Here is a 12,458-nt window from a genome sequence, read left to right on the forward strand (position 1 = left end):
TTTCATCGTTTTGATGGTCACTGTAGTGGCTATATTAATTTCTTAAAGTTCTCTCTTTCTCTTATATTTGATATAACCACACTAACGACGGAAAAGCGCCTGTTTTTATGCGTTGTCGTTAGCAACAACGACGGTAAAACCCTCGCGTGTCCGCTTATTTATTTTCCACAAAAACCTTTCACAATAAAGCTCAAGATCCTGTTGAGACTTTTCAAAATAAACTGAATCACGTGAAAGATGCAGAGTATTTACGCATGAGAAGCAAAAAAGAGCCGTCTGGTGCTAAAAAATAAACTTTAGACTCAGACGTTAGAACAGGCTTTTCCCCGCAGCACGCCGTGTAATAAATACTCACAAAGAAAACGGCGGCCGTTACAACTTATGTCTAAAAATGTATCGTTTCATACATCGGTTAAAACATTCGACTCCAAGTACACGACGCCCAGCTTGAAACACTTCACGCAAGTCGAGCTGCCCGAGATTCACAGAATTTTCAGAAAATGTAAAATTTTTGTGATTTATATCATTATCGGACGATAGATGTCTTATATCGGGATATGAGATTTTGGTCATATCGCACAGCCCTAGACTGAGGGTTAACTATGTTTTTATAAAGGCATACAGCAAATATGTGAACTGACCTAGCAATCTAGATGATTTATCATTTTATCTTTAGTCAATAATTAAAAGAAACAAACAGGAAAAATACATTATTATCATCTGGTGATGCATTTTTATGTGCAAAAGTGTTTGCAACAGTAATCCTAATAAACAAATTCAACTTGCAGTTTATGGAGATTCTCACACGACAGCATTCCTACTGTGTTGTATGAAATTTGGATTAATATAATACAGCCACACTTCTATTTTTAAGGTTAAGGAACTGTTTTCCTTTCTATTTTCCCATTTACACTAACTAATATCAGTCTGTGGAGCTCCTGTACAAACACTTTTGAAATGCACACAGACATAAAGGCAGCTGTAAGACATGACATGGAGAATCTATGCTCTTGCCACCAAGACAACCTAGAGACGTTGTAGTTGAACATTAAGTCCATGTTTCAAAATTCATGGTTATGTAATCCCTTAAAAAACTAGGTTTCAGGGGGGAAAGTATGTAATATTTCTAGGATGATGTAACAACATCATACAAAGTAGGGCGTATTACTCACTGATGCAACTGAAAAATCATTTTCGGGAATACTGTGTGAAAAGTTACCGATCGTGGCACTTCTGCAGGCTATCTTTACAAAAGAGGGAAATGTGTGTTTTGTAGCTCTCGCACAGCAGAAACTAATTGTTTCATTCACCTCCTGCAGAACTACAGGCCAGCCTCTCACCACACATCTCTGACTCATCTCTGTAATGAGCTCTTTGTGCACTTGTGACCTCTCCCGCTTCGGGAGAAATATTCGGCTGTTGAAAATGTCCATCGCTTACAGTGTGTCAATGTCATCAATTCCAGAGATGGCTGTCTTAGAAGCTGCGCGCGCGCTCGCTTGTGTACTGTAAGCTCGCACGTGTTATGGGGTATACAGATAATGCGCGATGACAGCAGTTGACGGTAAGCCTTTTAGCATTGGTATTCGATGATGTAAAGAGGCAGGTTACACACACTGTCACAGCTTCCTGGCTCTAAGTAAATTTGTCATTGGTTCACCCTGTTAATAAAAGACAAAGGGGTGATACTACACAGTTTATTTGACTAACGAACATTGACGGAACACACAGAGCGCCTGAAGGCGCGCGCCTCTTTCCACAGTTGGCTGCCCCTGTCAAAATTCAGAACCTGCTGCCAGATTGACCTTAAGGTCAATGGGTGCCACCAGCAGTGTGGCGACATCATTGTTCCATACTGCAGCAAAGCAATCAAAGAGAATTGCAGTGTATAAAACAAACTGAGAGGAAAAACTTAGACACCAAGAAGCCCTATAATTACAGCACTGGAGCGTCGTCTCGATACAGTCCGATCAGCTCGGGGAGATGAGCTGGAGAACAATTGCACACTGTGTCGGAGCCCCGAAGAGCAAAATATCCATTGCAAAAAATAGTTGCCTACAGCCTTGACCTTTAATAAGGAATAAGAGGCTGGCTAGCATACATACCAGTGTCATGACCAGTGACAGCGGCACAAGCTGGAAACAACTGAGGCTAATATTACTGAGCTGTCACCTCTGAGCAGAAAAACATTTTGTCCTCACAGCTTGAACTGCTTATGTGCAAAGCGCACATTTGTTTGGCTACAATTTGTCCTTAAAGGCATAACAGCAGCCAGCTACTCGCGTTCACTCTGACTGACCTTTTTTGCTACTATAGTGTCACTACATATACTCTATTGTAAGTGTTCCTCAATGAAAGTTTAGAGCAAAGTTTGCCACTGTGGTCACAGTTAAAAGACGTAAAGGGCAACAAAACAAAGAAGAAGACGGCAGGAAACGGCGAGGTGATGGGAGGTGAATTTGGACTAAACCTCAAGTCAGACCCTGGGGTTGAACCTGAGGCTGAGAAACGGTCGAACAATGGTGTTCTACACCAATCAGCTACAACTTTTGAATAATCATTAATCATCTCATTAATGGGTGGGTTAGCTCACGGTGTCACTCGTACGAAAAAATGAACCAAAGAGTCCAATCTGAGCCATGGAAAAGTATGAAACGGTGAAAATAAGAGAATTTTGGACTGCATCCAGAAGCAGAAGAATCACAAACACCCCCAATTACAGAATTAATGTTTCGGATCTTGTGTTTCTTACAATATTCTGACACATTTATTAATATAGCATTTGATTTGTTATTGTTCTGGCACCTCAAAAGCAACTAAATGTGGAAAGGATGAACAGCACACCTGAGGGGATTATACAAATTCCCATGAGATGCCTCCAGAGTTTGAGCCTAACAAGAGGAGCTGAGGAAAGGTCATAAACCCTATCACACTCTCAAGGAGCCGAGGTACCACCGCAGAGGTCTATAGTCTATATTTTCTGAGATCGCTCAGCAGACGCCACGATCAGTGGGAGATTTGGGAGCAAGCAGCGCGAGCCTATCATTCTGCCATGTTGTGACAGTGAGTGCCAGACGCAACGCTCTGCCTGTTGAGAGATGGGAGCGTCACAGTATGGCTTGACTGGCACAGTGTGAAGTAAGGCCTCCTTAGGGCACTCATGTGGTAAGATCCATCTCAGCAGCATTTCAAGCGCTCGACTTTAGCTGAACTGTCAGCACACTTCAATAATGCTCATCTGTTTTGTATGGACATGACAACTTATTATAGAGACATCAGGATATCTGACAATGAGAAAAAAAAACGCAAGCAGAACAATGCAGCGCTGCGGCTTTTTCGGATGAGTGACGGTGCCTTTCTATTTGGGATTTCACACAGTGTTAGCCAAAGAGATGAAACATACTGTACCTGCCAACTTTTTAAATAAAAACACTTTTTCTGTGTGGGACAGTTGGAGAAATAGGGCACACATAAAAGCACATAATACTGCATAAAATTACAGCAAATTTAAAATTGGCTTGAGCTTGTCTTTTAATGTGCACCTACTGTATTTGTTTTTGCTTATTTTCTGTATTAAATATACATATATAAACAGCTTCGATGGGACAGGCAGAACAGCTTTACACAAATGCAATCAGGTGAAAGATAGTGAAGATAGTCGCACATATGACTACTTTATTAGCCCGGACTTGTTCTTAAACCATCTTCTTGGGAGCCTATCCCAAGGAAGAAATTGGTAGTGACAGTTCAGATAATGTTTTGACCTTAAGTTACTTTTATTCATTAATCCACGTTCATACTTTACATGACTGATAATTTAGATGGTTGTGAGTGCCCTCCAGGCTGCTAGCTTAACATACCCGGACAGACAAACTACGCACTATGCAGCTGAAAACTGTAAAAACTGGAAACTTAGATTTCAGGCTTCCAAACATTATATACTGTATATTCTAGTGAAGGAGTAATCTAACAGGTGCCTCTTCAGAACAAGCCATCGCTTGCAGCTATACAGTACAATAAAGTGTTTAACCAAAGACCCAGCGACTACTTCTAGCATGAAGACAAAGTAGTGTATAGGTATATATACCCATGACTTCATTATGATTAAGCCCCAACATTTGCTTTGATTTTTTATTGTCTTATTTTATGTTCTCATATAAGCTGGTGCGCGAAAACAGATAGCAGTAGCGGTAGGACAATAAAATACATTGTCCTACCGCTACTGGTAGTTGCATATATAGACAATATATGCAACCATAAAAACATTATGGTTGCATATATTGTCTATAAATAAATAAAAAATCCTGATGTTTAGGGCCAGTGAGGTGTGAGCCTAAACCCATTGAACAACTGGGATAATAAAACACTGGTGGAAACCTTTTGAACCCCACAAAACTGTGTGCTCCACTTTCTGGGGACGATACTCAACATGTAGATCAAACAAACTTCTGTCGAGAGAAGTGAAGAGTGCAAACAGCAGTCAGATTATCGGGTGACAGAAATTGTCTAACGACTCCAGGGTCCAGTCCTTTCTCTTTTCTGAAAGGCACCACCATGATCAGCAGTCATGGTTCCAGACAGCATCAACATTTGCACGCTAAAGTTCCCTGCATGCGTGGAAACAAAGAAACCGCTTAGCTGACTGGTTTTTAATTGAGGTGGAACCATGAGTGAGTCGCACAACTTTGCTCCCAGAAGCTGTGGCACTGCCGGAGGGCAGCCTAGTAACAGCTGAGCATCTCTCCCTCTTTGAATCCATCTGGAAAGATGCTACCTCAGTTAAAGCACCGCACACCAAGACACCATCAAACGCCTCCTGATGCAGCATGGCAGAACTGGGGAAGTTTACTATGAGGGCAAGTGTATGTCATTTAGTGAGCCGGGCTTTCAATATTTTATTCATCGCGTCGCACATTATTGTTTCACAGCGAGTGGAGCCATCAGACGGGGAGAGCTTTTTAATTTCAACTTAAATCTTATCATAACAGACTGAATCAGATCAGAACGAGCTGCTGCTGCTGCTTTAATGGAGAAAGCACATTAGAATTTAATTGGGACAAAAATGTCACTGCTTATTTTTTTTTGGGGGGGGGGACTGGTTACTTAATTGGTTATACAGTGGCTAACTAGTAGTAGTACATTAGTGCTGTGTACACATTTCTCCTCAAAAAGAAAAAACATGTTTGCAGACTATTTGTTTGAACTTCTTTCATATTAAAATAGGACTCAAATGAAATGTCTTTGAGCCTCAGATATGACATTTCCTATTCCGAAAGTCAACACATTTTACATTTTACAGCATGTAACAGGGATTAGAAACAACTACAGTAATTACTGCCTGCTGTTGGCGGACTAGGTGACACTTTTTGCTTCTGTATTTTCCCTCGTGTCTGTGCGTAGTAGCAGAATATGCTCTCTATAGTCAGCCAACAGCAGGGCACCAAATCTATCAATCTCTGCCTGTGAATGCAATCAGTGTGAGCAGATACACCAAATAAATCAGATTTGACAGAGTGCAGATATGTGGATTTTAAAATATCCTTAAGACGAGAAAGTTATACATTTATTCTTATATCCATCCACCATATTTAACTTTGATGTCAAGGCATGCATGAGAGTTGAAACATTCTGCTTTCTTCTGACAGTTTACAAAATAAACTGGATGTTGAAGAATCTCAGTAGGAGGGCTGCTGATTCATCTGATTACTAGAAATGCACCACAGGTCAGTGTGAATTAGAGGTTACAGGAGAAGCTTCTGCAGCCTCCACCAAAGCAGTGGTGCTGCTCTGGTGCTTGATAAGCACACTGTTTTGACACTCATCTGGGCCTCCTTGTTAACTCCCCCACAACAGATCTGATGTGCTTAGACAGGCCTACGCTGCATATTAGCAGGGCTGGTTGGACTCAGATTTCAGTGCATTTCACTTGCAGGACTTAGCATGAACACACTCTCCTGTGTTTCCTCCGATCACCGTGCCAAATAAAAACAGTTATTAAAGATTCAAACAAGGTTTCGAACAACTGTGGCCCAGTGGTGGCTGCTTGCTGTATTCAAAAAGCAGCAATTTCATTCTTTAATTCTAAATAGTGTCTTGGTGATCATTTTTTAAATTAATGCTGCACAAATAAGGTTTACCATAAAGATCTGCACCCCCAGCAGCTCCACCTGGGCTAACACCCTAGGTTTTCATACTCATCCTGTCTCTAACTTCCAGCAAGAGCTCAGTATGGTGCAATACCCAAGCGCAATTCATTTTAAGGGGCCTAGTTGATAGCTACTTTGTGCTAACAAAGCGGGTAACTGAAGCAGATAACACTGGCAAATTTGTGGGAAGATCAGTGGTTCCAGTAAGCTACACTATATGGACAAAAGTACTGGGCCACCAACACATTAGACCTACAGGAGCTGCTCAGAAATGGAAACCTATGCAGCGAAGCTCCTGGCTCACAGTTTTTGTGCTGATGTTGATGCCAGAGGAGGTTTGGAGCTCCTCAGTTATTGAGTCAGCAGAGCACACGCTACATCTATGACTCGGCACACGGCAACCTCGCTCTGTAACTTCATGAGCAGTTGTGGTTCCTAACCATTGTGCACTTTGTGGAATATCTAGGTGGAAATGAATTTAACGAACTGGCTTTAGAATGCTGCGATGCCCATCTTTATATACTTTTAGTGGTTTCAAACAGTGGAGGTCAGACGACAACACGACTCTTGGGCCTTAAAGTTTAACATCTTTTATTCTTTGTTATGTATTTTGCTTTTAGATATATATTTTTGGCAGTTTTAGATGTCCCTGAACTTTTCACTTAGAACAGTGATTCTTAAAATGTGGGCTGTGGTCCCTCAGTGGACCATGAAGCTATTGCAGTTCAGCAGTGAGGTGTTTCAAGGAGGAAAAAAAAGAAAAACAAAATTTTAAATTTTCGTGTTTCTGATTTAAGGTAAAATATTTAACTTTAAAAAGAAAAAATAATAATAATAAAAAACAAAACAGCAGCTATCTGAAAGTAAAAGCATTAATGTCGAGCCCACCTCAAGAGGCAAAATCTTACATTTGGAAATGGCAAAAATGGCTTTAAGTGTGTATATGCAAAAAAATTCATTTGAACAGCATAGCCTCTTTTAGCTTAATGTACAGCCTGACAGTCATGCCCACAGAGGACAGTGTGTCTGTATTATGAGTATATTACATGGAAGGCTCCAATCTTATGAGTAAAGCTAAATTAAATTCATTTACAAGGATGCTTTGCTGCTATAGATTTTATGTCAGTGATTGTAACCTTGTTAGAGAGCTCTGGAAGGCAAAAACCTGTTGTATAATAAAATATGACATCTGTTTGGTTCTACAAAGCAGCACGCTGGTGTTACAAGAGCGACTGCATGATGTCTGACTGCAGTACATACCTATTTCTGGACAGAAGACACTTTGTCCTGTCGCTGCAAGAATAGCAAAGGTGTAAACTGATCATATTTAAACAGTAAAAACATTAATTTTATCACTTTGTTGGCTGCAGTTCACATTTTTCAGAAGTGAAGAAGAAACAGAAGTGAAGCCAGTGAATCTGTGCACTGTTAATAGAAATTCTTTCTAATAAACAAAATGACACTGAAAGCAACAAATCAGTGAAAGAAGATTAAAGAAATTCTCTTTTAATAACATTAAGATGCTTTTGATTTCACCAGGAATAACAGAAACCACTAACTCGATCAAGGCCGAAACATTATTATCAGCGTTTCCTTAATTTCTGCTGTCACAGGATAAAGCAAGCAAACTGCAGCACAAACTTAGTTAACTGTGTCAAATAACAAATGGCATCTAAGATGGAACTGGAGAGAGAACAAATGGGAATTATATAATGATCACATTTCATTACCCACTGTTATGCCACAGAGAATACCAACTAAAGCAAACAAAATTGTTTTGATGTCTGTGAAGCATCAGTGCCGGCTGAATGTTTGCAGGAATGCTACTTAGATTTTTATGAATGAGCAGCAACGTCCATTTGAATTTCATCTGGGAGGCGAGCACACATAAGGTCCCCTCTCTGATTCCAAATTTTCCGTCGGGAGGGAAGAGTCCTCTCCTAGAAGCTTGAAGGCAGAGCGCAGGGTGGTCTATTGATTTTGGAGTGCTGGCTGTGTGATTGCCTGTGCACAGAAAGCTTAAATCAAGAGCACTCGTTGCTCTTTTGCTTATACAAGTGGAAGATTACTGTGCAGCAGTTGTACCGATGCAGGAGTACGAAACCTGGCCCATTAAACACACACGCGCGCGCACACACATACACCAGTGTTATGTTGTACATAATGCATTGAAAGAGCCTGAGCATGAACTGACAGGAGCAGCTGGGTAGGGGAAAAGGTCAACCTGAGTTAATCAGCTAGAATCAGCATCAGCTGAGTAGAAAGTAACTCTGTCTGTGTGTGTGGGTGCACGTGTGCGTGCATTGCAGAGTGCTCGTATCTCTGGAAAATAAACAATCAAATAGAAAGCTAAATCTTTTACACGGCAACCGCAAAAGGGCATCATTGGTAGCAGAGAGATGTTGGAAAACTCTGCAAAACGTCCGACGTAAAACGTTTCATTATTAATACATGTCACAGAATGTATGCGCACTCTGCTGAGACACAGGTGGTGTGGCTTCCCACCCATAACCCCGAAATCTCGCAGCAGATTATGATCAAAATAAACGCGCAGATCACATCTGACCCTCACAGGTAGAACCAACACGACAGACATACCTTAGTTAGTACGACATTGGGAAGCTGGCCTCTCACAGAGCTGTAGAGGCGCACATCAATTTTTCAAGTCATGTTGACAAAAGCTTTCAGACCTCTGTTAATACACACTGCATGGTTTTTCTCTTCAGGAAAGGTATGCACTTATCATATATTTTATTTAGGAAAAAAAAAAGCCAGCAGCTAGACGCTTCACATCCCAGAGATGTGCTTCCTTTTATTACACGTGTACGTGTGGGCACCCGTGCATTGTCGGTATGAATAGAAATCCTTATGTCTTTATAAGAAAGACAAAGAGAATAAAGGAAACACAGATGCTTTGTGTTCTCTACACTGTTAAAATTCATGACCTTGTAACACTGACAGCTAACAGCACGTAGACTATAAACAGTATATTGTACGGCTGCAGTCTGAAGGTCAGCTCTTGTATACTGTACAGCTTTACACAGAAGAATAGAGAAAATAGTTATACTGTTAACTCCACTGTTAAAATGTCTGCTTTCACATTTCAGGAAATCTGAGTATTTTACAGCAAGTTGCCAACTTTCATATACCAGTGAATGACTTTTACCAGTCATTTCGGTGAAACAGATCTCTAATCAGCCCAAAGGCAGAGGTGTATTTAATGTTGAAAGACTCATTTTGTGACTTTATTTTAATGCCACAATATTAGCCCAAATAATTATTTATAAATTAAAAGCTCCAATTGTCAGATTTATGTAAAAACAGCAACTTCAGCAGCTACCTTTGTGATGCTTACAGGTCAGCAATGGCACCCAAGTATAGAAAAAGACTGTGGATCTTCATACTTTGTTCTTTTGGTTTGGGGGTGGCAACGATGAGATGAGAAGGCTGATGTCACTCATGCCTGTTCCTTACATATTCACAAGCTCTGTTGGTGGAAGGGCTCTAATTACATATTATAGGTAGTCATTGTTTTTAATAAAAACCACTGATAAGCCCTATAAACTCTGTATAGACAGGCCCTTTTTTAACTGATTATTTTCATATACATATATATGTTTTGTTTTGTTTTCCAAGCAATTGCAGATAATCCATCTGATTGCCTCAGGGGAGATTAGGGTGCCATCACGTCGTTCAACCCCTGCCTTGGTACACCTTTAAGTCTATCAGAGTGAGATAATCATTCACAGTCAAATTCCTAACCTAAAACGTGAGAGTCTGGGAGAAAACCCAAGAACCCAGAGAGAACCCAAACAGGTAAAGTCCACAAAGAAAGGCTTCAGCAAGCCGGTGGATTTGAACCCAGAACACGCTAACCGCTGTAAGAAACGCAAGCTGGAACGATAAAATTTCAGCTGACTTGCAGACTGGCAGAAATGCAAATGAAGTTCTTTAAAATAAAAAGCAGAGTCACTTATGCAACAACAGAAAACAACTACAAGCATCGATGGTCTTTAATAATTCATAGAAAAACTAGCTGCCAACTGGCACAAGCCATGCACACTAGATGGAAAGGTATGGATGGGGCAATAAGTGCAGAATTTCTGCCACAGATGTTGTCAGCCTCAGCACTGTGACAATAACAGGACAGGATGGGGCAGTGACACTCTGAAAATACAGCACTATCAATCCACATCAACTGTTTAACCCTAAAACCAGCAACAGAGAACCATCAGTCACATACAGCAAAGAATGACAATCGATGTTGAAAAGTTAAAATAGTACTTATTACTTCTTTTTCAAGATGTTTTTATAGCTTTAGAAGAGTTAACAGCAAAAACAGGCTATCAAGATTTCACGGTCAGGACCAGCAGGGGGTTTAGTCTTAGGCGGGAACTCAGATGGGCTGCCAGCCCACTGAAAGAAACCAAAATGTCAAACTACTCCTTTAAAAAAGTCTACCAGAATTAACCAAAAAAATTCCATCCATCCATCTTCTTCCAAATATCCAATTTAAGGTCACGGGGAGCTAAAAAAAAGTAATACCAGCTGTCAGGCTGCGATTTAGGGCGAGAAGCGGGGTACACGCTGGACAGGTTGCTTTACACTTTACACAGGTTGCTTTACACATATGCATGCACGGACATCAAACTGTGTCATAGAATCATCAGAAATAAGATGATGGAGCTTTAATGTACAACAACAAAACGACTCAACATGTTTAAAACGTGCCAAAAAGAAAATCAGCTCGAAAGAAAAATAGTGATTTCTCCACAAAATGCCATGTTTTCATTCATTTTTCATCACTTTATTCATTTTACCTTTAAACAAGGTTCTGTTATTTATGCCGTCCTCTTCTGCAATGTGTTAACTCGTGGAGCTCCAGCAGTTATTTATCTTAACGGCAAATTTTGCTTTTTGCATAACTAAATGAAAAAAGTCATTAGAATTTAATTTTGCAGAATGGTTCGAACCGGTGCCACCTCTGGATGAAAACTGAAATTTAGCATACAATATTATCAATTCTTGTCCGGTACTACAAAGACGAGTTCTCGGAAACCTGACAGAGACGAGACAGAGACCTGCAGACGTCCCGATCTGCTCAGACTCTGAACCGACCTCTGTCTTTTTACCTTGTCTGTACTAAAAAAAACATACGCTGAGATGTCAATTTGATTTGTCAAAAAGAGCATTTCACCATATTTTATGAGCACATAATTTCATGTTATTACAGTTTCCCCACATCAGCACCCACGAACACACTCGCTCACCACAACAGTAAGCATACTAGAAATCATCAAGTCAGATTTTAGTTATTGCCGTTAAAGCGTATCATTTCAGAACCGCAGCGTTTACTTCCTTTCTCTCCGTCTCCGCTTTGTTTCCCCTGTGTGGTGCAATAATTTTAACTCTGTGAGCAGTACACCCTTCCCTCTCCCTCTAACCAGAGAGCCAGGAGTCACCTAACCAAAGGACGTCAACACTTGCAATCTTCAGTCTTCGTTTGGCTTTTTCACATTGCACACGTCCCCCAAAATACCATGTTTCTCAGACTACTTGTAAACCTAACTTTGCCTCGTGTGAGTTTCAAAAACCGAAGCATTTTACATTTTAAAGTCGCTGAAGAATTGTTTCCTGAACTCACACAAAAGTCAGTGGATATAAAGATGTAGATCTCGTATGAAGATACGGACCCCACGAATACTCACATCAATAATTCACAGTCTTAAATTATTGACTTACATATAAATACTTGAATAAATGTACAAGGAAACAAAGCAGATATGGTAACTATTCTATAAATAATCCACAGAAAAAGCAACACCTTTAAGATTTGTTTTAACTCCACTTTAGCCACATATCCACAGAGTATGAGGCCCCACAGAGAACGCCCTTTCAGGTATTTCATTTTTGCTCGAATATGTCACTAGAGAAATGATCTGCATGTGTTCAAAGCCCCACTGAGCCTTCCTACGCCAAACACAATTGGTTAAGGTTTTTTTATCCGCTTGTCCTACATTCATTGTGTGTCAAACAATTTAGTGAACTGCCCAAGGCTTTGACTTTTTGAAGTTGCCGTTAATATCGTTTAATATCAACTAATGATATAGGTCAAGACTCATTTTGTCATTATTGCATTTTTTTAAAAAAAAAGATGCAACATATATGGGTCTGTTTCATGTGGAAACCTAATTTGTATTTTGCAACATTCAACGGTTTAAAAAACTTTAATTATTCTTTGCATTTTTTAGCACACTTCACAGAAGAGCAGCTACAGGTCTATAAGTGTGCCATTTATTGTGCTAATATAAG

At 40.2% G+C, this 12,458-nt stretch overlaps 1 protein-coding gene across 6 annotated transcripts in view; it reads right to left on the reverse strand.

Moving 5' to 3' along the window:
* The window catches only part of lpp (LIM domain containing preferred translocation partner in lipoma), a 207,297-nt gene that overhangs the window by 97,421 nt on the left and 97,418 nt on the right, over positions 1 to 12,458 (reverse strand). The window lies entirely within an intron of this gene.

Source organism: Neolamprologus multifasciatus, chromosome 23 (genome assembly GCF_963576455.1).
Source record: "Neolamprologus multifasciatus chromosome 23, fNeoMul1.2, whole genome shotgun sequence".
In the NCBI taxonomy this organism is placed as follows: Eukaryota; Metazoa; Chordata; class Actinopteri; order Cichliformes; family Cichlidae; genus Neolamprologus; species Neolamprologus multifasciatus.